The sequence below is a fragment of the Sus scrofa genome, chromosome 13 (assembly GCF_054392235.1).
Source record: "Sus scrofa isolate SSC_HxYL_T2T_F1_AM1 chromosome 13, Sscrofa_HxYL_maternal_Yorkshire_Landrace_v2.0, whole genome shotgun sequence".
Taxonomy (NCBI): domain Eukaryota; kingdom Metazoa; phylum Chordata; class Mammalia; order Artiodactyla; family Suidae; genus Sus; species Sus scrofa.
In genome coordinates, this window is record NC_139395.1 from 103213776 (window position 1) to 103240394 (window position 26619).

At 35.7% G+C, this 26619-nt stretch overlaps 2 long non-coding RNA genes across 3 annotated transcripts in view; one reads left to right on the top strand and one right to left on the bottom strand.

The window, feature by feature from the left end:
- LOC106505376 (uncharacterized) overlaps window positions 1-3448 on the top strand; it is a 675862-nt gene extending 672414 nt beyond the window's left edge. The window contains exon 4 of the long non-coding RNA XR_014824149.1: window positions 1423-3448. This is a non-coding gene — a long non-coding RNA (uncharacterized LOC106505376). The remainder of the gene's footprint in view (window positions 1-1422) is intronic.
- LOC106505379 (uncharacterized) overlaps window positions 1-26619 on the bottom strand; it is a 916097-nt gene that overhangs the window by 222014 nt on the left and 667464 nt on the right. The window lies entirely within an intron of this gene.

The following is a 26619-nucleotide window of genomic DNA, read 5'->3' on the forward strand; positions in this document are numbered from 1 at the left end:
AAAAAAAAAAGAAAAAAAAAGACTATATTATATGGCACAGGGAATTATAGCTATTATCTTGTAAAAACTTTTAATTGAGTATAATCTGAAAATATACTGAATTACTATGCTGTTCATCTGGAACTAATATAATGTAAGTCAACTACACTTTAATAAAAAATAATGACAATGACAGACTGTTTGGAAAGAAACCAAATATCCATTTTGTGAACTGCCTAATAATGGAGGGGTTGGCAAGGATCTGAAGGCAGCCCCTAGAAATAGCCTCTAGTCATCAGGCAGCAAGGCAACAGGGACTCAGTCCTACATCTTGAAGAACTAAATGTTGACAAAACGATGAATAAGCTTGGAAGAGAATCATGAGCATCAGGTGAAATAGAAGTCCTGGCCAACAGCTTGATCTCAGTCATATGAGACCCTGAGCAGAAAACTCTGTCATGCCATTCATGGATCCTGAACAACACCAATTTCTGACCCACATCCAGACCAGAAGATAATGAGTTTGTGTTCCTCTTAAGCTACTGAGTCTGTGGTAATTTGTTGTGTAGTAATAGAAAATTTATACAGATACTTTATGGGTTTTTTTTTTTTGTCTTTTTGTATTTTTAGGGCTGCACCCACAGCATATGGAGGTTCCTAGGCTAGAGGTCAAATCAGAGCTGCAGCCGCTGGCCTATGCCACAGCCATAGCAACTCAGGATACAAGCTGCGTCTGCAACCTACACCACAGCTCACAGCAATGCCAGATCCTTAACCTGCAGAGTGAGGCCAGGGATCAAACCCACATTCTCATGGCTACTAGTCAAGTACATTAACCACTGAGCCACAACAGTAACTCCTATTTTTAATCTATGGTGGATGACGAGGAAAAGACTCAGAAGATAGAAAGAGATTAGAGATATCAAGAAAACATGAGTATTGTCATACAGTGAACCTAGACATGAGTTGGTCTGGACATAGAGGAAGTAAGGTATAGAGATATGTTTTTGGATATTTTCATGTATACTACTGGAGATCAAAGGGTGGAAAATAGCAGATAATTCTGGTGGCCTCTATTTTCTCCAACAAATATGAGAAAAAGAGGAGGTTTACAATAAGGAATTTGTGGTAGGGAAATAACCTTTGGTATCTGGTCTTTAATTGCACAGAGTGTGGCACTTTGCTTTTTAGAGAGAATCTGTGGAAACATCAACTTTCTCCATTATGAAAGAGGGAGGTTAGAAAATGAAGGAATGGGTTCTTATATCCAAACTGCATGGTAGCAGTTCATGGTGGAGGCTTATTTCAGGAATATATGCACATATATGATGTATAACATACATTATGTCAAACTTATCTATGTTGTTCAAATCTTATTAGACTTACTTCTGCCTGCATGATTCTGTCAATTTCTTTTTCTTTTATTTTTGGCCATATCTGCAGCATGTGGAAGATGAAGCTACATCACAGCAGTAACAACATCGGGATCCTTAGCCTATTGTGCCACCAGGAAACGTCATGATTCTGTCAGTTTCTGAGAAGAGTATGTTAAATGTTGCCACTTAACCTGGATTTCATAAAAATTTCATTTTAAATATACCGGATTTTGCTTTATATATTTAAACCTAAGTTACTAGTTACTTAAAATTTTATAGTTATTATACTTCCTGACAAATTACTTTCTTGGCCACCACTAATGATTTTCCCTTAAATTCTATTTTATCTGATAAATAATATTGCTAGATCACTTTTACTTTTATTGCTTGTTCTACGCTTTCTAACCAATTTTTCTGTATTATTCTATGCAATTATCCACACTTAGATATGTCTCTTGGAAACATACTAAACTTAAATTTTTAAAACTAAAATCCATGAGTTCTTTTTTAATAATATTTGAATCCAACTTCTGTTTTCTCTACATACATCCTTTCATTTAAATGAGATTTTATTTCTTCTGGTCCTACGCATATTATTTATTAATGTAAATTAATAGTGATATTTGACCACAAAAATGTAACTGATTAACAAAAAACTTCTTTAAAATGGAAGATTCATTTACTCCAAAATATTTTTTGAGCTTCTATTATATGTATTTATTCTCCTAAATGTTTAAGACACATAAGTAAATAAGACAAAAAAATCCATGCCCCTGTGGAACCTATATTCTAATTTATAATAATATCTGTGTGTTAGATCATGGCCTTAGAACTTTATCTATGCCACTTCTTTTATTTCTCACAATAAATCTATGAGGTATTTATAGGTAAGTAAATAGTAACACAGACTAGTAAAGTTACTAGCAAAATTGAGACAGTCAGAATTTAAATGGCCATGCACTCTTACCTAAAACTGCACCTTTAATCAGTTCATTCAATAGTAATGTTGAATGGTTTTACAACCAGCATGTTTCTTTTAATTTAATTGGTTTGGTATACTGCCCAAAGAACCAAGCTTAGATCCAAAGATTTTTAAAAAATTTAACCTTACATTAACCTCATATATAGAACTTAGTTATTAATAAAATATTAACACATTTTATTATTTACATTTTTATGAGAAATGTAATTTAACAACCTCATTTTTCTCAGATGCAGTATTTAATGGGTCCAACAAACTCATAAGGGAGAAATGAACAGTTGTCCTTGATTAAATACAGATTGCAAAAGATGTAAGTAGATCTTATCAGAGGTTTGACCTGTGACTCAGTGAGATCTTTAAAAAGGAACCATAAAAAAGGAAACTCTTTTTCAATGTGGAGCTATCTATATCAGTTGGAATGGAAAGTTTGAGGTTTTGATAATGTAACAAATTGTTCCCTGTGTTATGCTGTCTCACACTGATAACAGATCATGGATTAATTTTGGAACTTCTATTTTATTACCACTGAAATTTTTCTCACTCCCAGTCCTTCCTGTCTTCCTTCACTGTGCTCTGTATCTTCCTTACCATGAGGCTGTGAGGCATTGGTTAGATATACAGCTTTACAGACTCTTTCATGAGATGTTCTAAATCCACATAAAGGGTTCAAAACACTAAAATTAGCTATAGGAGAAAGAGAGCACTTACAGTGTTTCAACTTAATAGAAGGGAAGAGACCAATTGCTTTTGTTCCTGTTTAGGGCTGGACATTTCTTTAATATTCATTCATTGTATATTTGTCAAGTTACTGAATACCTAGTTTCATTGTACTATACTTTATTGAGCTTTGTAGCCATTGAATTTTGTACAAATTGAAGGTCTAGGCAATCTGCCTCCACCAAGTCTATGGCGCCATTTCCCCAAAAGCATTGCTCACTTAGTGTCTCTGTGTCACATCTGGTAATTCTCACAATATTTCAAACTTTTTCATTACTGTTATCTGTATTACAGCAATATGTGTGTGACAAGTGATCTTTGATGTTGTAATTGTTATCACTGTAATTGCTTCAAAAACTGTGCCCCTATAAGATAGTGAACAATCCATAAATGTTATGTGTGTGTGTCCTGATTGCTCCACCAACCAGCTGTTCCCTGTCTCCCTCTCTCCTTGAGCCTCCCTATTCCCTGAAACAAAACAATATTGAAATTAGGCCAATTAATAATCCCGCAATGACCTTTAAGTGCTCAAGTGAAAAGGAGAGTTGCACATCTTTCATTTTAAATCAAAAGTTAGAAATGATTAAGGGAAGTGAGGAAGACGTGTCAAAATCTGAGACAGGTTGAAAGTTAGGCCTCTTACACCAAACAATCAAGTTTTGAATGCAAAGGAAAAGTTCTTGAAAGACATTACAAGTGCTGCTCCAGTGAACACAGAGAAGATGAGAAAGAGAAACATTATTGTTGATATGAAGAAAGTTTTAGTGTTTGGATTGAAGATCAAGGCAGCCACCACATTTCCTTAAGCCAAAGCCTAATCCAGAGCAAAGCCCCAATTCTCTTTAATTCTGTGAAAGCTGAGGGAGGTAAGGAAGCTACAGAAGAGACATTCGAAGCTAGGAGAGGTTGGTTCATGAGTTTTAAAGGAAGGAACTCTCTCCATAATATAAACATTCAAGATGAAGCAACAATTGCTGAGGTAGAAGCTGCAGAAAGTTATCCAGAAGATCTAGCTAGGTAAAATAATTAATACAGGTGGTGACAGTAAACAACATCTTTCATCTGCTGAATTTTCAATGTAGATGAAAGAGCCCTCTATTGGAAGAAGCTCCCTTCCAGGACTTTCATAACTAGAAAGGAGAAGTCAATGCCTAGCTCGAAGCTTCAAATGACATGCTGACTCTTTTGTTAGGGGCTAAGGCAACTGGTGACTTTAAGTTGAAGCCAATGCTCAGTTACCATTTTGAAAATCTCAGGGCTCTTAAGAATTATGCTAAATATATACAGTCTATGCTGTATAAATGGAACAACAGAGCCTGGATGATAATACATCTGTTTACAACATTGCTTATTGACTATTTTAAGCCCATTATGGAGAAAAAAAAGATTCTTTTCAAAACATTATTGCTCATTGACTATGAACTTTATCACTCAAGAACTCTGATGGAGATGTACCATGAGATTAACGCTATTTCCATGCCTGATGACAGAGCATCCATTCTGTAGCTCATGGATCAAGGAGTAATTTCAACTTCCAGGTCTTATTATTTATGAAATATATTTTTGGAGTTCCCTGGTGGCTCATTGGATTAAGGATCTGGCATTGTCACTGTTGTGGTTCATGTCACTGCTGTGGTACAGGTTTTATCCCTTGCCCAGGAACTTTTGCATGCCACAAGTACAGCCAAAAAAAAAAAAAAAAGAAAGAAAGAAAGAACAAGAAAGAAAAAAAAATACATTTTAAAAGGCCCTCTCTGCCATAAATAGTGATTCCTGCTAGATCTCAGCAAATTTAATTAAAAACCTTCTGTAAATCATTCACCATTCTATATGCGATTAAGAACATTTGTGATTCATGGGAAGAGGTTAAAATATCAACATCAACTGAGTTTAAAAGAAGTTAATTTTAACCTTCATGAATGATTTTGAGAGGTTTAAGACTTCAGAAAAAGGGGAGTTCCTGTTGTGGCTCAGTGGGTTATGAACCCAACCAGTATCCATGAGGATGTAGGTTTGAGCCCTGGCCTTGTTCAGGAGGTTAAAGATCCTGTGTTGCTGTGGTTGTGGCATAGGCCAGCAGCTGCAGCTCTGACTTGACGCCTAGTCTGGGAACTTCCATACACCATAGGTGCAGCCTTCCCCCACCACCAAAAAAAAAAAGAGAGAGAGAGAGAGAGAGAGAGATTTCAGCAAATGGAGTAACTAAATGTGGTGGAAATAGAAAGAAAGAACTAGAATTAGAAGTGGTGACTGAAGATGTGACTGAATCACTGCAATCTCACCATGAATTTTAAAAGCTAATGAGTTGCTTGTTATGGATGAGCCAAGAGAGTGGTTTCTTGAGATGAAATCTACCCCTGGAGAAGATGCTGTGAAGCATGTTGAAATGACAACAAAGGATTTAGAATATGACATCAACTTAGTTAAAAAGCAGCAGCAGAGTTTGAGAGGATTGACTCCAATTTTGAAAGGAGTTCTACTGTAGGTAAAATGGTATCAGACAGCACTGCATGTTACAGAGAAATCATTCCTGAAAGGAAGAGTCAATCAATGCAGCAAATTTTATATCTTATTTTAAGAAATTGTCACAGGTACTCCAGTCTTCAGAAACCACCACCTTGATCAATCAGCAGCCATCAGCACTGAGGGAAAACTCTTTACTAGAAAAAGATTATGACTCTGAAGGTTCAGATGATGGTTAGATTTTTTAGAATAAGGTTCTTTTAATTAAAACATGTACATTTGTGTTTTAGTCATAGTGCCATTGTACACTTAATAGACTACAGTTTAGTGTGAACATAGCTTTTATATGCACTGGGAAACAAAAAATCTCATGTAAATCACTTTATTTTGAGATTTGCTGTATTGCAGTCATCTGGAACTGAACCTACAATATCTCTGAAAGATCCTTGTATAACATCATAAACTAGTATATTTCACAAAGAATTAAGAAGAACAAAAGTCATGGATGTTTCTTTAGGCTTATTTTTGATATGATATTTTGAGTTGACATTCTAATTCGAGTTTCTGAAAGGGATCCTTTAACATATTTTTTAGTAAAATTTCAATTTCTAGATATTTTCTAAATATATATGGCCAGTAAAAAAAAATTATTCTGAAAATGTAAAACAATTGTTAAAGATCAACCATTCAGCAGAGCAAAAAGGAATCAAGTTCATGATGTCTCTATTTGTTTTTTTACTTCACCCCCTGGCTCTCATTTTATGTTAGTAGTTAGTAACAAAGAAAGAGAACATCAAATATTACCAAGTAGAGCATGGCACATCAAACTCAGTACAAAGAAAATTAGCATCTTCCCAAATGTATGTACTTATAACAAGCATTTTAAGGGTTCGTAGGGCAGTCATTTCCTGAAGAAAATACCTAGACCATTTTCAAGGTGGAATTAGAATGGCATAATTCAGCAGAGTGAATATGGACCTCTAAGCAGGAGAGACAAGAGAAAAAAATAAAACTACAAAAGGACACCCTCTGGGAAAGCTCTCACACATTTGGGCATGCTGTCTGATTAGAGTAAGCCAAAACTTGATACTTTTATTTCCAACCTTTGACCCTGCACATCTGGAAACCCAATTTGAGTCAAAGAGAAGGAAGTTTTCTTTTCTATTTCAAAATCTTTTGAAAAAAAAATTAAGCACCTAAGCATCCATTCTGTTAGCAAAAGCTACTAACATTTACGCACTTGTAGGGAACTATAAAATATGGAACATTTGGTGAAGAAATAAATGCCGCAGAACCTTGGCAATACTGGCACGTTGTTATTTCTGATGATGGATTTGGACAATGACTGAGATAAGAAAAATAACTTGGTACTTTGATGCTCTTTGATGTCCTAATTTAATAAACACCCTCTAATTCCAGAATTTAAAATATGCTGAAGCAGTCTATATCAACATACATATACAACACATATATTTGGTAACATGCACATTTTAAAGGAGTTTTCATTTGCAATAAGAGTTTTAGTCATTATATTACATTTTTAAATATAACAAAGCAATGACATGCTCTGTCATAGTGACTTTATTTGGACAATAATAGAATTAAGAAGTTATGTTACAAAATATACATGAGAAATATTTTCTCTTTTAATATGAAAAGTATTTGCTGCAGCATATTAAAATTTTATTTGATTACCTCTGACATGGAGTCACTTAATTTACAAGGTAAGTAAGATAAACAGTTACCCACATAAAGATACCCACATAAAGATAGGCAGTAAGGTAAAAGGAGATAAACATAAACCATAGGGTCACAGATCCTTGAAATTAGTCATTCAGACACTTTCTAGCTGTGCAATCTTGGAAAAGTTATTTAACTTTTCTGATCCCAACTTCCTTATCTATAGTAGGCATTTTGCTGGGAATATATAGCAGGATTATTGTGAGAAGGAACAGTGATTTATGTAAAGCATAAAGTAGGTTATTAATGCCAGCATCATGATTTATTATCAACTTTATTATTAAAATGTTGGAAAATCCATCCTGTAGGACTACATAAGTTCCAGAATTTTTAATCACCCAGGCAAATCTAAGTTGTGGCTGTGATCTTAATCCTAACAGCCCCAGGGGTCATGGTGGCAATGTGGAAGAGAAACTATCTTCCCTTTGTACACAGAAACCACACACAGGGATAATTGGATGTTGGTCAGTTAAAACAAAAACCAAAAAACAAAATTCTTATGGCATTTGATTAAATTATATTGCAGAAGCCATATCTACTCCATTATGAATATTAACTATCATGCAGTAAATTTTAATCATTAGTAACGGGTCTATTCATGACTCACAGTGAAAACTATTCTTTCACCATCAAATAGAAGACATATTACCATGCAGTTTGCCAAAATGAATTGACTTGGAAATAAAGCAATTTCTATTTGCAGTCTATTTATTGCCTTTTGTGGGACTGACTCAATATTTTCTGGGGTTTTTTGTTTTGTTTTGTTTTATTGTTTTGCCAAGAATTATTTGCAAGATTTTGATCCATGCTAGGGATTTGTACTTAGCTATGTGGCAAGAATTCAAAATATTTACACATTCTCCAAATTTTATGTACATCGAAAAAGCACTATCCTTTTTTGAGTTTTTGATGTTACTTTTTTAATAGGAATTAATTTCTATTTTTATCAACCTATTGCCTAAAATTGTATCTTTGAAAATATTCTGATATTATCTATGACTATTGTTTTATGTGAAGGACAGCTTTATATATAAATGCTTACCATAGCATATATTTTCTGGCCTTCTACATAGGAAAAAAAACAGTTTATATTTATACAGTTACATTAATTCCAGAATTTATAATTATAATATTTTTAAATCATTGAAAATAAATAGCTAAAAAGAAAAAAAAAATAAAGTCAACACCCTCCATGCACTATACCTACTGTTTCATGGAAGCAAATGAATAGCTAAAGTACCAGTTGCCAATGCTCTTGAATCTGAGCTTACACATAGGTGGGAGGGCATGTAGCCACATTTAGTTTCTTTAAAAAATGCATGCTTTCATTTTCAGCATCCACAGTTTTTATTATCACCGTAGGAGTACAGAAGTATAATGTTTGGGGTTTCATTTCTTTCTTGTTTTTTTTTTCTTTTTTTTCTTTCTTTCTTTTAAAATCTCATGCCTGTGTTTTCTTTTCCTTTGCAGTTCACACATTGTAGTGCTTTCTGAAAATATACATGCAATTTCCATTATCTATAATGAAGCTTGCATGCATCAAGGAGAAACCAGATTCCATTGCATAGTATATTTCTTGTGTGGTATTGTGGGCACCTGGTCTACTTTATGACAAGGCCCTTCACAAAGTTTCTTAGACACTTTGTTTATCATCAGGAAAGGCCATTCTCATCTACAACATACAGAAGTAGACCCCTTCCAGATGGCCACCTGTCTTGCCACATGGCAAAATCATGGGGCTTTCCTTTCTCATGTAGCCAAATGTTTTTACAAGAATTCTTGAGTTTGCTTTGTGGGAGAATTCAAACATGGATAAAAAGCAACTGGTGTACTCACCCATGTAAAAGAAAATGTAATGAGTATATAGTGTAGGTTTCTTTTAGTTGCACTTCATTGATTGGGGACAAGGAAAAACCATTTTGTCAAATTTAGAACCCAGTTAGGTCTTTTACTCTAAATTTAGAGCCAGCTTCTGGCCTCTGGTGCTCCATTTACAATAAGCAATATCAGATTCTCTGCATTTATCACAGAAATAACCAGACGATTGGAATAATTGTACTCTGTAGTGTGCATGCCACTTACCACATCTCTGTAGATTTATAGTTACTTTTGACAATGAGGAAACTGATGCACACTCTTTTAGAACAACTCAAATGAATACTTATAGCCACACAAGCTGATGGCATAGCCCATTCTAAATTTAGTGGCAAAATTTATTGATCCTGTTTGTTGACTATTGATTCCTATATTCTTCTTGCTCTGGTGGAAGAGATCCCAGCCAGGATTCCCATAACAGCTTTGCCTTTGTTTATGTCTGCTGGCTGTGGTGAAAGAAAAGAGATGTATTATATAGACTATCATGTTTAATTTTATGTGTCAGCTTGGCTAGGTCACAGTACCCAGATAATTATTTAAGCATCATTCCCAGATGTTTTTGTGAAAATACTTTTTCAATACGTTTAACATTTAAATCAGTAGGCTTTGAGTAAAGCACATGGCTCTCCATAATGTAGGGGGGCCTTAAATCAGTTGAAGGTCTAAATAGAAAAAGACTTACCTCCTTCAAAGAAAAGGGATTTTTGCCAGCAGACTATCTTCAGATTTTAATTGCAGCATCAACTCTTTGCTAGGTTTTTAGTCTGCCAGCCTGCTCTGCAGATTTTGAAATCGTCAGCTTTCACAATTACAAAAGCCAGTCCTTAAAATCTCTTTTCTAATCTATCTATCTATCTGTCTGTCTGTCTGTCTGTCTATCTACGTATCTATTTATCTATGCACCTATGCTATTGTTTCTGTTTCTCTGGAAAACCCTAATATATGGATTATTAAGAACTTGAAAAAGAATGGATATATGTGTATATGTATGACTAATTCTCTTTGCTATACACCTGAAACTAACACAACATTGTAAATCACCTATAATCCAATAAAATTTATTAAAGAAAAGAAAAAACAAAAGGGAAGAAAGGAAGGAAGGAAAGTGAAAAATGGGTTTTTCAACAAAGCATGTGTATAGCTGAAATCTAATTGAGCTGACATTATTCAATATATTCATTTTAGGAAAACTAAGCATTGAAATTTTCAGCCAGTCTAATATTCATAAGTATCAAGCTAATGTACATAGTAAAGACATCACAATATTATTGACATTGTATTCTTCAATGTTACCAACAGTAGGATTATAACATGAGACATTGTGTACTTATAATTGTTAATTATTAGTCTATATTTCTCTTGATACATACACATAGACACAAAAAAGTAGAGGGGGGGAGAACACTTATTAATCTCCCAAGTATTTACTGTGCACATACTGTGTATCAGATACCATGCTAGGCACCTAGGCACCAGGAATGTAATAGTGAACCAGAAAAATAATCCTTGACCACAGAGACTTCTACAATCCAGTAGTAAATATACCGAAACAAAGAGGGAATCCCATTACAGTGGGAAAAGGTGCTGTGTCTGTAAAACTGGAGTGTACTAGGGAGCCCAGTGGAGACATAGCTCATCTGGCCTTGGGCATCAAGAAAGGAAGTCTAAGAAAAAAGATGTTAGGCAGGCAGAGAGGAAGAGAGGAGTGTTGAAGCATGTTTCATTGATAAAGATGAGCTCACTTATCCAAATCCAAATGTTCCCTTTTTCTGTTTAGAGGCTCTGCATTATCAGGAAATTGCTTCTATTCACTTTGCATGTGGGAATCCAGTCTTTGTATTTGATCTGTGTTCTCAAATGTGACAGTTTTAAAACAAGAAGTTTAGTGTATAAGTGACTAAAAGTTGGCATAATGTTATCATTCTGTCATTTGTAACCTCCATCCCCAGAACATTATCAATGATACAGACCAGGGGAAAGGAACAAAGGAAATGATTATGCAGGCACAAATTATGCTTCATGTTGGAATGCAGCCAGAGATGAATACGGTCACATACAAACTACACTTACAAAACCCCTGCCTTAGTGTCGTGATTAGAAGCAACAAAGAGAGAGAAGTGAGACTGGCTTTTCCCGAACTCTGCTTTGTGTGGTATCAATTTGTGTTCTGGAAAAAACAAAAAAAAAAAAAACTGTAGGGGAACCTGATGCTAGGAATATTGGTTTTTTTAAGTATCATATAGGTGGGTTCAAAAAATAGTTATTTTCAGGCAAAAATTGCCTGAGGTGTTCCACCTCAGAGACTAGAAAATTGCTGAAATATAAATGAAGGTATGACATTAAGGCTGCCCAACTACGCACAGACAACCCTTTCCAATAACCATCCCATTGTATGTCATCTTGTAAATGATTGCTGATTCAAGTTGTGTATGTCTGATACATCTGGTAGTTATTATATATTAAACATATAAATTAAATCTGGTGTCAGTCCAGGAGGCTATTATTTTTTTCTGAGACAACTTTTCTCTTTCTCTTTTATGCAAGCAGGCACTAGAGTTCATGTGTCTTTGACATCCAAAAAATACATTATAATTTTTAAAGTTTTATGGTCAAGTAAGTTTGGGAGATGCTGTTCTAAATAATTTGAATATTTCACTGGTAGATAATTACGGTGAATCAGCCTTGGAATAGGAATCAAGAGTCTGATCAGTTATATCATATTAAAGAAATAAGCTAGTCAAATATTACTATTCTTATTAGAAATGAGACCATACATCTCTTTTATTCTCCCATGAGAAATAACACTTAAAGATGTTGATCAAAGCACAGGAGCTAATTACCTTCATGCATGTGGGCAGGTATAGGAAGGTATATGAAGAGTTCCCTCTTTTTTTTTTTTAATTTTCCTATTTAAAGTGGGCCTATTTCTGAAAATGGAGTCCCCATTTGGAACTTCATAAAATGCTGGCCTTTCCCTATTATTAGAAAATTGGAAAATAGAATATGCCCTAGGACACTTCCATTGCTATATTTTAATAGCTTATCAATTTAAATTACACATTAAAATAAATATATAATATGCTATCACAGACTGTGGTAGCACAGGGGTTAGCATATAATGGGCATTCCATAACTATTTGATGAATAAAAGAATGAATGAATGAGCAAAGAACTACAGTAGAAAGGATGTAAGAATTTGAGTCAAAAGTCTTGCCTAGATTCAGAGTCTAGATCTACTTGCCATAGTAATTTAAGAAAGGCATATCTCATCTCCTTCAGAATAATTTGTAGGAATCAAAAGAGATCATATGTAAGTTTACAAAGGTGATATACTGTTGTTATTGCTACTATTAATAGAAATAGTCATAATACTAATGTTCTAAGTTGCTTAATTGAAGAAAGTTCAAATTTAGCAGTAAAATGTTTTCAAAAGTACTCTTTTTAGCAGAGAGCACTTAATTGGAGGGATTCTAACGCAGCTTCATGCTTAGGAGCCCTAAATATCAAAAGCACACACACAAAAAACCTTAAGAACATATGGTTTACTGATAAAAGCTAAAAGCAATTCACATGTTGATCTGGAGAAGAAATTGTAGTATGTTCATTTACACATGCTTATATATGCAACAACATTCGTGAATGTCCGAAATATTAGGCTGAACAAGAAAAGCTATACGCAAATGAATACAAGCAGATATTATTCTGTGTATATTAAGTGTATTATTTCTTTGCTGATGTAACAGTAACCACATCCACATACTTCATGGCTTAAAACAATACAAATATTCTCTTATGTGGGTTAGAAGTCTGACATAGATCTCAAGGGACTAAAATCAAGATATCATCAGATTTATGTTCCTTTCTGGAGGTTTAGGGGAGAATTCTACTTCTTTGCATTTCCAACTCCTAGGGACTACCCATGTTTCTTGGATCACAGCCCACATTTTCCATCTTCAAAGCCAGCAACATTCTATCTCTCTGGTTCTATAGTCACATCTCCCTCTGATGTTCTTTTCTGCCTTCCTCTTCTGCTTTTAAGGACATAAATTGCACCCAGATAATCCCAGATAATCTATTTAAAGTTAGCTGATTAGCAATCCTAAATGCATCTACAACCTTAATTCCCCTTTGCCATTCAAACCCAACATACTTACAGCATCTAGGGATTAGTATGTGGGGGATAATTATTCTGCCCACTATGTGTGAAACTAAAGTAGAAGAAAACTATGATAACAGAAATCAAAGCAGCAATTACTCCTGGTTATGGCGCAGAGATAAACTGGAAAGGGGCATGTGGCACTTTTTTAGTTTGATGAAAATGTTCTATCTTTTGACTGAGATGTAAATTACATAGGTACAAATATTTGTCAAAATTTAGCAAACTGTACCCTTCTACTATATGTATATTATACCTACTTTTGTAAAATTAAAATAATGAAAGAACACACAAGCACCTCCATCACTTGAGATCCAGAGTTTATTCCTGTTTTCCAGATTCCAGTTTTTCTGGTCAACATCCTAACTTGAATTTCAGAGACTTTGCAAACTGTGAATTCAATTCAATTGTAATTCAGCCATCTGCAGAGATAGTCCTTGTTTCAGAAATCTGTCTTAAACTTATAAAAAATAAAGGATTTTCTAGTCTTAGAAATGTTCTGACTTCTTATTTGTGCCTTGAGCTGAGAAGTTAAAACCCTCAGTTCATCACTTTCTTTTTAAAATTCTCCAGTACAGTCAGAAATAGCCAAACTACCCACAGTACTCATACTTTTATATCAACTCTCATGTTCTTTGCAAAAGCTACTTGATATTCCAAAGCCTTTCCTTCTTATGTACTTTACTCTAGTAAATCACAAGTGGTCATTTAAGCAACTCTTTGGTCCCTACATACCATAGACTTACCATTGTTCCTTTTTCTACTGGCAAAGAGGTCATAATTGCTGTTAAATCTAATCATATGAGGAAATCAATTGAAGATTTCCTTTTGAAAAAAGGAAATAATTTCAAACAGAGAAAATTTGCTAAATTTTATACAGTACAAAAACACTCGCTCTTTATACACACTCACCTATTTTTAACATCTTACTACGTTTGTTTTACTATTTGCCTCCTTACATACACATGCACATACAAACACACGTACACATGTGCATTTGTTTTTTCTAAACCATTTGAGGGTAAATTACTTAAATCATGACCTTTTATCTCTAAAGATTTTGTGTATGTGGGTGCAGATTTTAAGAGTAGTGATAGTCTCTTGAATAATTACAGTATTGTTATCAACTCCAGTACATTTAATATTGATACAATGCTTTTATCCAGTCAACTATTTGCATTCAAGTTTGGTCTGTTGAATTAAAAATATCCTTTATAGCATTTTACTTCCCCCCATACAGGATCCAGTTTAGGACTGGATGTTTTATTTGGTTCTCATGTTAGCCTCCTTTAATCGGGAACACTTCCACAGTCTTTTTTGTCTTTTAAGACGTGATATTTGAATACCTTCTAAATCCCTCAGTCGGTAACATAAACATCTGGCTGCTACTGCCACTGAAAAATAACTGCCTCTCCCTTCCACCATCCATATCTTACCCGAGTTCCTCCAATGGACTAACCAGGTGCCGTACCAGGAGAGGCATTTTGGGAAATGAGATTGAGACTGTAGGAGGAAGTGGTGGTGCTAATTTGGCAGCAAATTATCTAACAAGTCATATATATAACATATGCACATATATGTATATGTGTTATATACATATATAACTATATATGTGTATATAAATATGGATTAGAATCAGGTGGTGTCAAAATGGATAGGAATACTCCACCCATAAGAACTAGAGAAGAGGTTTTTGTTTTGTTTTTTGTTTGTATTTTTGTGATTCATTGTTTATTGCATTTATTCTAAGTCAAACAATTTCTAAGTTTATAATAAGCTGCACTACTGTGGTACTCAAGTACATTTCAAGGAAAATTTAAGACATTTCTGATTGGCTTAATCTTAATTCATCAAAACATTGTTTAATAAAAGCTGTTCCAATTTTCTTTTTAGCCTTTGCTTGATCACTTATTCATTCAATACTTTTTTTTTTTTGAGAGAAGACTCAGAGGCAAAGCAAGGAAATTTTTGATAGGCTATAAATTAAGTAGCTGCCTTATACGGGAAAACTTAGTTGGCTGTTTGTAGTTGTTCTTACTTTTCATTTTCTTGGCTTTGAGTGCACTGACTCTTGCTCAGATTTTGGTTTGCTTGTAAAGGTGATCGAGGTGTTAGAGCCACCTCATCCAATGGCTGCCTCATTCAATTACTTTAACAAATAAAAAAAACAATGTAATTGTATTTGGAAGTGGGGCCTTTGAGAGGTTATTAGGTTGTGAGGGTGGAGCTCTCATGAGAAGATTAGTGCCCTTTTAAGAACAGGCCAGAGGGCCAGCTTGCCTTCCTCAGTGTGAAGATAAAAGAAGTCAACAGTCCACAACCTGTAAGAGACCTTCACTTGAACTGACCATGCTGGCATCTTGAGCTTTGACCTCCAGCCTCCAGCATTATGAGAAATAAATTTCCATTTATAAACCATCCAGTCTATGGTGGTTCTTTATAACAGTCCTAAGTGACTAAGACAACTTTTCTCTTTCTTTCTTTCTTTCTTTCTTTCTTTCTTTCTTTCTTTCTTTCTTTCTTTCTTTCTTTCTTTCTTTCTTTCCTTCTTTCTTTCTTTCCTTCTTTCTTTCTTTCTTTCTTCCTTCCTTCTTTCCTTCCTTCCTTCCTTTTTTCACCTAGCACTCCTCACTACCTGAAATTATGTTACAAATATGTTTTTGTCTGCTTCTCACTCCCCATTTCACTAATAAGCCTATTGAAGGCAGAGACTTTATATTACACATTGTCATATCTCTAGTATCTAGAACAGTGCTCTGTACACCATGGGTTCTCACTTATAATGAGTAAAGAGGAAAGAACAGTCACAGTGTTTTCACCACTCCAAAGAGTCAATATGACATAAACATCTTCCAAAAGTCAATTCACTGAAAGCTTTCCTCTAATAAAAGCCCAAATCACCAGGATGGGGCTGATAATTAGCTACAGCCGTCCTTTTTCAAGGATCCATATACAAGATTACATTCTGCACTTTTGAATATGGAATTGGGAAATGAATATTGAAGGAAGGATTGATAGGCTTAACACAGAAGTACTGTATTCACAAAATATAAAATATATAAGGAAATACTGGAATTTAAACATTTATCAAAATTAATCTCTTCATGGACAATTGAATGGCAGAAGTCATAGGTGCTTCCCTACTCATGGCTTGTTGGACATCATTAGGTCTGTTCCTGAGTAGAAATATTCTATTGGATGTGATTAATATTTGTCCCATGGGAAAGATAATGGACCTATTAACACTATTATTTGACATCACAACTTCTTTACTCTGTAAATCCATCTTCCTGATTTCTGAAGTCATTTGAATTGAGCCCTAATTCAGAGATTCCAGGAGGAATGAACAAATACTAGCAAAGTCCTTCTCAAGCTTGGAAGGTGGTCTTTATCCATCAATCTGCAGGTTTAAAAGAGGGGCAATGATGAGGGAAGAGGCCCCACTCAGGCAGCAAGTGGCCAAATCATCCAGGCCGTCAGTATGATATCCTAAGCAGTATGATATCCCAAGTGAGCTTTGCAACCACCCTCATTTAGTAAAACATAGACCAGCTGTTAAAAAATAAAATAATAATGAGGTTAAGAAATTTAACTACCATATCCATGAAATCACAGACTCTAGTCCAGAAAATACAGAATCTCCTTACTTCTAATTATTATTCTTGAGCATCTTGTTTCCTCATTCTCAGAACACCAAGAAAATGAACTTCTATTTGTCTCTCTTCAAATATAGAATTGTTTAATGTTATGATAAATCAGACAGCACTAAAATTAATAACTATCAGGTGCAGTGTATTATTATAGTAATTTACAATGCACAGTACAGCTTTTCTAGTGTGATGAATTATCTTCCTAATGATGGCTCTACCATAATATATCAACTAATAGATACTTCTAAATTCACAGAGTAACATGCCCCAGTTACATGATTTTTATTAGAGAGAATTATATCAAGAGAAATATTTTTGTATTCTTTTTCATATTTTTTTTCTTTTTAATGGATACAGCGTTGTTCTAGCCTATTATTACTATCTAATCCCAAGCCCTCAACAAAAGCACCAATGAACAAAGGATTAAGAATGCAAGTCTGGGATTTCCTGCTCTGGTGCAACGAAATCAGTGGTGTCTCTGGATCACTGTGTCCGATCCCCAGCCTTGCACAGTGTGTTAAAGGATCCTAGGTTGCCACAGCTGCAACATAGGTTATTATTGCAGCTCAGATCTTATCCCTGGCCTGGGAACTCCATATGCCATGAGGCAGCCAAAAAAAGAAACAAAAAAAAGAATGCAAGCTTGAAGTCCAGAACTCTTGGGCATCCTAACATTACTGTGGAAGACAGATTTTGAGGTGCCTCCAGGGATCCCTATTTCCTGGCGTTTATCCCTTTTACAACCTCCTTATATTAAAGGTGAGTGGGACTTGCTTCTAACCAGTAGAATGTGGCAAAAAATGATGGGATGTCACTGCCATTATAATGTTATGCTCTATGGCCAAGGTCATGGGATGTCACTCCTGTGATCACCAAATATTATATAAGACTGGACCTTGCTAGCAAACTTGCCCTAAAAATGCCATCTTTCTTGCTAACTTTGAAGAAGCAAGATGCCATGAATCTTAAAACAGCAAGGAAATGAATTCTGTCAACAATCTGAGGGAACTTGGAAGCAAATCATTTCCCATTTGTTCTGAGGAGGTGGCAGACCCAGCCTGCACCTGGATTCTAACCTTAAGGGACCCTGAAGATGAAATTCCAGCTTAGCCAAACATCAACTGTAAGATAACAAAAGGGTGCTATTTTAAATCGCTGTCTTTGTGGTAATCTGTTATGTAGCAGTAGAAAATGAACACAATTACACTTAATGGACCTCATTCTAGAATTCTGATCTAAAGTTATCTATATGGATTTTCTTTTAATATTAATATAGCTTCATAGCCTATCATATTTTTATTAACTTTTCTAATTTTCACAGATATTACAGTATAATGGAAATAAAATCACAAAAATCAATGATTTCAACATATATTTGCTATTGCCACAGTGTACAGAGAATGAGGCAGGGAGGGGTGGTCAGATATAGATGGCCTCCTTGATGAGATGATTCTAAAGTGGAAATTGCCATCCAGAGAAAGAAAGAAAACATGCTTTGTCGAACTTCTGTGCACTAGGACATTTATTAATAGTGACTATAACAACTGCATATTCAACAACTAAATAGGTAATATTTACACATGTTTTGCTAGGTACCAGGTATTGTTCTAAATGCATTATTTAATTAATTCCCACAACAATTCAATGATATAAATACTAGCCTCAGAGTTACCATCATGGCTCAGCAGGAATGAACCCAACTAGGATCCATTAGGATGAGGGTTCAATCCCTGGCCTTGCTCAGTGGGTTAAGGATCCAGCGGTGCATGAGCTGTGGTGTAGGTCACAGATGTGGCTCAGATCCCACATTGCTGTGGCTGTGGTATAGGCCGCCAGCCATAGCTCCAGTTTGACCTCTAGCCTGGGAACCTCCATAAGCCACGAGTGTGGCCATTAAAAAAAAAAAAGGCCTCATTTTACAGATGAGGAAATAGAGAGTTTAAGGAACAGCTTAACAGTGACAAAGAGAATTCATTCTTCTAACATCTCCCTGACTCCTGGACCTAAGGTCTTCCCACTAAAATGCTATCCTAGGGGAAAGAGTCTTTTAACTTGCCTCTCTTCTGCCCTTCTAAACTGCATGCACCCTGCATTTCTTTCCATTCCCATGGTTTCCTGATTTTGCATCTTTAAAGCACCAATCATGCTCTATTACAATTATTGTATTGTATAACCCATGTGTCACCCTGTTTGACAGCTGAAATCATTCAAATCATTTTTGGTCTCTTGTTTCTATCACAAGCCTTGAAATAAGAGTGCCCAATAAATGGTGAATGGATGAATGAATGTTTAGGATCTCTATAGGCAAAAAGAATGCTCATTTTATTTGTTATTGTCCATGAAAATGATTTCTAAGAAAGAAAGCTTCCATATTTCTGGAATTTTAATTCATTTTTAATTATAAACATTTTTAGTAAAAGAAGCAGATGAATAAATAAATGAAAGATGAATGGATGGATAGATAGGTAAGATAGACACATAAATTGATAGATAACTATGCCTAAGAAACATCAAAAGATGCTTCAAGGGAACATATATATTGATGGCCTACACCATTTACACTAATTCCATGCTACGAAATTACACTAAATTCTTTTTCTTTTTTTTTTCTTTTTTTTTTTTTTACAGCTGCACCTGTGGTATATGGATGTTCCTGGCCAGGGGCTGGAGGTGCAGCTGAGGCCTACGCCACACAATGTCAGGACCTTAACCTGCTGAAACACAATGGGAACTCCTATTATGCTAAATTCCCAACATTATTTTTCTCATTTAATTTTTATAAGAACCGTATGAGGGAGATACTCATCCTATTATACAGATGAGGAAAGCAAAGATTGAAGAGATTCACAACTTGTCCTCAGTCATAGAACATGTGAGTGGGAGTTGGTCTAATGTTCCTGTCTATGCCCTTAACTACTGCCCATACTGCCCCCTACTTAGGTCTATAGTTTACCTTCCTATTTTTTTGTTTGTTTGTTTGTTTCCATCAGTTGTTATGAGTTAATTACACTCTAAGTAAGAGTATTTTGAGGTCTTTTCTGGACCAGTTTTGTGGGGCAATGAGGTTCAAAAAGAAAATAGGTCTTACTGACTATAGTTGAATGGTGACCTTCCCAAAAGATCTTTCCAATTTTTAAGATGAGATCATCCTATATTCCTGGGTGGGCCCTAAATTTGATGGCAAGTGTCTCTTAGAAGAGAATATAGCCACGTGGAAGGAAAGGCCAGGTGAAGACAAAGGTAGCGATTGGAGAGACGCTGGCACAAAAAATACCCGGAGCCACCAGAAAGGGTCCTTTCTAAAGGCTTTGGAGGGAGGACAATCCTGCCAACATCTTGATTTCAGACTTCTGGCCTCCAGAACTGTGAGAAAATAATTTTCCGTTCTTTTAAGACATCACGCTTTTGGTAATTTGTTAACGCAATCCTAGGAAGCTAAAACACTGACTGTCCTGTTCTTCCTGTAAAGAATTCATAATATTATCTTCCTGGGCAGAAAACTGAAAGTCATACTTTAGAAAACCTTCACTTCGGGTGGTTCCTGAACCCTGTAAAATAATATATATTTTTTTCTGGGAAAACAGTCAACATACACCCAGTTCTCAAAAGGGCTGCTGTGCTAAATAAGAATCATTAATTCTGAATCAGAAAATGCACATCACAGAAAGGCCAGAAGACAAATAATGAGAAAACATGTCTTTCTCTGGGCCTAATCTTTGGAGAATCCTGTGCTTCTTAGAAATGAGTAGCAATGGTCGAGAGCTCAGTTCCATAGATAAGACAGAAAAAAATCTTAACCTAGGAGTTCCCTTTGTGGCTCAGCAGTTAATGAACCAAACTAGGATCTGTGAGGATATGTGTTTGATCCCTAGCCTTGCTCAGTGGGTTAAGGATCTGGTGTTGCCATGAGCTGTGGAGCTGTGGTGTAGGTCGCAGACATGGCTAGGACCCTATGTGGCTGTGGCGTAGGCCGCAGCTACAACTCCGATCTGACCCCTAGCCTGGGAACTTCCATATGGCGCAGATGTGACCCTAAAAAGCAAAAAAAAAAATCTTAACCTAGACAAAAGGTCTCTTCAAAACAGGTGACCTAGATCACATACATTTATTTTTGTAAATGAATATGCTTTTTTAAACAGACTTAAATATTGTGTGCTTTTATTTTTTCCCAGGCACATGGCATGTAAAAATTTCTGGCCCTTGGAGTTCCTGTCTTGGTGCAGTGGTTGGTGAATCCGACTAGGAACCATGAGGTTGCGGGTTCGGTCCCTGCCCTTGCTTGGTGGGTTAATGAACTGGCGTTGCTGTGAGCTGTGGTGTAGGTTGCAGATGCGGCTCGGATCCCGTGTTGCTGTGGCTCAGGCATAGGCCAGTGGCTACAGCTCCGATTCGACCCCTAGCCTGGGAATGTCCATATGCCAAAGAAATAGCAAAAAGACAAAAAAAAAAAAAAATTCTGGCCCAGGTATTGAACTCGTGTCATAGCAATAACCTTAGCCATAGCAGTGACAATGCTGGTACTTAACCTGCTAGGCCACCGGGGACTCCAAATACTGTGTGCTTCATATTCAAGATGGAGAGATAACATGGCATTGAAGATAAACAAGGGCTTTGGATTTGGATGATCCTAGATTTATTTTGAGCTCTAGCACCTGCTGCCCATATAGCCATAAAGGAATTTACGAATATTTTTTCCTTCTATTACATGCTCCCCATGGAACCACCAAGAAATTTATTAACATCTTTGAAACATTTTTCTCTCCTTTGCAAAATGGGTACATTCACCCTGCAAGATTTTGTGAGGATTAGAAATAACAAATTGAAAATACACATAAAAATTTTAGCTTGTGCCTGGCACCATAATCACCCAGCTCAGAAATCTATTAATGTTGGCTTATAAAAATATTTATTAATGACTTTTGAGAATAACAATGAGATTCTTTCTAAATCAGCCACTATCATAAAGAAAGGGACTTTTCGTCTCAGACTTAACTTCTAAACTATAAGTGCCACTGGATTTAGCATTTGGAACTTTGACACCAATTGTTGGTACAGCACATCATATTTCAACCATTGTGGAGACAGCGTCAACATTCAGTTGATGATTCTGTGCAAATCCTCTTGATGACAGCCTTCATCTTAGGCCATGGTGAAGAAATCAATGATGTCTGATTTAGAAATTCCTCTTCAAAGTCCACTACCTATCTTATAAAACTCAATTTACAAGATTCAATTGGTCCTTTTGATCACTTTCACTAATCCAGTTTAAAAGCTTAAAGTTCCCCCAAATGGCCCTTAATTAATGGCTAATATGAATGCAGAAGCATGCGTTTGGATTGTATCTGGAAGTTAACAAGTGCATCTGTATCCTGGGATTTGATAATGACCTTCCTTCTGTGGACAGCTGATTGAGACAATGCATATAGTAGTTGTTTACAAAATTCAAATAAACTTAAAACATGTATTGGTTGATCTCACTGTTTCCAAACCTATCATTTTTACTTTACTGATTCCTCTTCTTCTGAATGATCTGCATAGGGGTGAAGAAAACCCCACAAGAATATAATAAAGAAAAGAGTGTCAATCATCACTTCTACAACTCCTAAAGTATAATTATTTTTCATTTTTAGAAAAGCTACCTTTTTTTCATTTATTGAAGAACAAATTCAAATTTCAGCTTATTGGAGACAAAATATTCTCTTAGGGAATATTTCCCTAATACAGCTTCTTTCCAAGGTCTTTTAAATTGATAGTACATTTTGCCTACTGTTAAAACATTGAGATACAAATAAATGCTTTCTCTCATCTAATTTGTCTATTGCTTCTTTTTGACTCATTCTAATGGTTGTATTATACATTATTCGTTACAGTACATTTTACAAAATGTGGTCATTGGAAGATGACTTCATTTCAATTCCAAATGAATTGACCAAAGAAAATACATGATGCGTTAATCACAAGAAATTGGATATGTAGTAATAAGATGGTGAGAGTTTTAATAGAAATTGTAAATTTAAAAGGAGGATTAAAATACCGTAACAATAATATCTACCTGTTGATATTTATATTCTACTAGCCATCCTTCTTGAGGACTTAAAGGGCTGTGATGCCTAAAAGGGAGCCACTAGCCACATGTGGCTATTTGTCTGGAGTTAATAGATGGAAACTATTGCACAGGAGTGAATAAGCAATGAGATCCTGCTATATAACACAGAGAACTATATCTGGTCACTTATGATGGAACATGATGGAGGAAAATGTGACAAAAAGAATGTATATATATATATGTGTGTGACTGGATCACTATGCTGTATAGTAGAAATTGACAGAACACTATAAACTAACTATAATGGAAAAAATAAAAATCATTTAAAAATTAAATAAAGGTAAATAATATTTCAGATTTAGTCTCTGGTTACAGCAGCCACATTTCAAGTACTCAGAAACCTCATTCACATAATGGTTTCCATATTGGACAGAGTAAATATCAAACATACCCTTCATTGCAGAAAGCTCTCTGGGACAGAGCTGCTTTAGAGGGACAGTGGTGACCTCTTCCATTGACTTTCATTGTTTATGTTAGAAAATAAGGAACAACATTTTCTTTTTTTTTCTACTTTTAGTATTTCTCTTATTTTATTTGATTTTTTTTTTTTGCCTCCTACTGTGTTTCTTTTTTTTTTTATCCCCACATGCGACTTTATTTATTTATTTATTTTTCTTTTTAGTTGTATAATGATCATAACAATCTGATTTCACAGGATTTCCATCCCAGAGCCCAAGCACATCCCCCCATTCCCCAAACCATAAGTTTTTGAATGTCTGTGAGTCAGCATATGTTCTGCAAAGAAGCTCCGTCTGCCCTTTTTTTCTGATTCCACATGTCAGTGAAAGCATTTGATGTTGGTGTCTCATTGTATGGCTGACTTCACTTAGCATGATAGTTTCTAGGTCCATCCATGTTGCTAAAAATGCTGGTATTTTGTTCCTTTTAATGGCTGAGTAATATTTCATTGTGTATACGTATCACTTCTTCTTGAACCACTCCTCTGCCAATGGACATTTAGGGTGTTTCCATGTCTTGGCTATTGTAAATAGTGATGCAATGAACACTGGAGTACATGGGTCTTTGAGAGTCATGGTTTTCTCTGGATAGATGCCCAGGAGTGGGATTGCGAGATCAAACGGTAGTTCTATGTTTAGTTTTCTGAGGAATCTCCATACTGCTTTCCACAGTGGTTGCACCAATTTACAATCCCACCAACAGTGTACCAGGGCTCCTTATTCTCCACACCCTCTCCAGCACTTATTGTTTGTAGACTTTTGGATGATGGCCATTCTGGCTGGTGTAAGGTGGTACCTCATCGTGGTTTTGATTTGCATTTCTCTAATAATAAGTGATGTTGAACATCTTTTCATGTGTTTTTTGCCCATCTGTATGTCTTCTTTGGAGAACTGCCTGTTTAGATCTTCTGCCCATTTTTGGATGGGGTTGTTTGTTTTTTTGGTATGGAGCTGCAGAAGTTGTTTATAAATTTTGGAGATCAATCCCTTGTCAGTCGATTCACTTGCAAAGATTTTCTCCCATTCTGTGGGTTGTCTTTTTGTGTTGTTTAGGGTTTCCTTTGCTGTGCAGACACTTTTCAGTATGATTAGGTCCCATTTGTTTTTTTTTCTTTTTATTGTCAATACTCTGATAGGTGGATCTGAGAAGACGTTGCTGTCGTTTATGTCAGAGAGTGTTTGGCCTATGTTTTCCTCTAGGAGTTTGATAGTGTCTGGTCTTATATCTAGGTCTTTAATCCATTTTGAGTTTATTTTTGTATATGGTGTTTGGGAGTGTTCTAATTTCATTCTTTTCCATGTGGCTGTCCAGTTTTCCCAGCACCACTTATTGAACAAGCTGTCCTTTCTCCATTGTATATCCTTGCCTCCTTTGTCATAGATTAGTTGGCTGTAGGTGTGTGGGTTTAATTCTGGGCTTCCTATCCTGTTCCACTGATCTGTATTTCTGTCTTTGTGCCAGTACCATGCAGTTTTGACGACTGTTGCTTTGTAGTATAGTCTGAAGTCTGGGAGCCTGATTCTTCCAGCTCCATTTTTCTTTTTCAGGATGTCTTTGGTTATTCTGGGTCTTTTGTACTTCCAAACAAACTTTAAAATATTTTGTTCGAGTTCTGTGAAAAATGTCCTTGGTAGTTTGATACGGATTGCACTGAATCTGTAGATTGCCTTGGGTAGTGTAGTCATTTTGATAATATTAACGCTTCCAATCCATGAGCATGGTATGTCTTTCCATCTATTTGTGTCATCTTTGATTTCTTTCATCACTGGCTATATATATTTTCAGAATACAGGTCTTTGGTCTCTTTAGGTAGGTTTACTCCTAGGTCTTTTCTTCTTTTGGATGTGATGGTAAGTGGGATTGCTTCCTTAACTTCTTTTTCTGCTCTTTCATTGTTAGTGTATAGAAATGCAGTCGATTTCTGTGTATTGATTTTGTATCCTGCGACTTTGCCAGATTCGTGGATGTGCTCTAACAGTTTTCTGGTAGAGTCTTTAGGATTCTCTAGGTATAGAATCATGTCATCCGCAAATAGTGATAGTTTTACTTCTTCCTTTCCAATTTGGATTCCTTCTATTTCTTTTACTTCTCTGATTGCTGTGGCTAGGACTTCGAAAAATTGTTGAAGGGTAATGGCAAGTGCAGACATCCTTGTCTTATTCCTGATCTCAGCGGGAATTCTTTCAGCTTTTCACCATTGAGAATGATGTTTGCTGTGGTTTGTCATATATGGCCTTTATCATGTTGATGTAGGTTCCCGTTATGCCCACTTTCTGAAGGGTTTTCATCAGAAATGGGTGTTGGATTTTGTCAAAGGCTTTTTCCGCGTGTATTGAGAGGATCATGTGGTTTTTATTCTTCATTTTGTTAATGTGCTGTATCACACTGATTGATTTGCAGATATTGAAGAACACTTGCATCCCTGGGATAAATCCCACTTGATCATGATGTACAATCCTTTTACTGTATTGTTGGATGTGGTTTGCTAGTATTTTCTTGAGGATTTTTGCATTGATGTTCATCAGTGAAATTGGCCTGCAGTTTTCTTTTTTTGTGGTGTCTTTGTCTGGTTTTGGTATCAGGGTGATGGTGCCCTCATAGAATGAGTTCAGGAGTATCCCTTCCTCTGATATTTTTTGACATAGTTTCAGAAGGAGAGATGTTAGCTCTTCTCTAAATGTTTGATAGAATTCACCTGTGAAGCCATCTGGTCCTGGACTTTTGTTTGTTGGAAGTTTTGTAATCACAGTTTCAATTTCTATTCTTGTGATTGGTCCATTTATCTTTTCCATTTCATCTTGGTTTAGTCTTGGAAAATTGTATTTTTCTAAGAATTTGTCCATTTCTTCTAGGTTTTCTGTTTTATTGGCGTGTAGTTGCATATAGTAGTCTCTTATGATCCTTTGTATTTCTGTGATGTCCATTGTTACTTCTCCTTTTTCATTTCTAATTTTATTGATTTGAGTCCTCTCTCTTTTTTGCTGGATAAGTCTGGCTAGCAGTTTAACAATTTTGTTGATCTTTTCAAAGAACCAGCTTTTCGTTTCATTGATCTTTTCTATGGTTTTCCATGTTTCTATTTCATTGATTTCTGCTCTGATCTTTATGATGTCTTT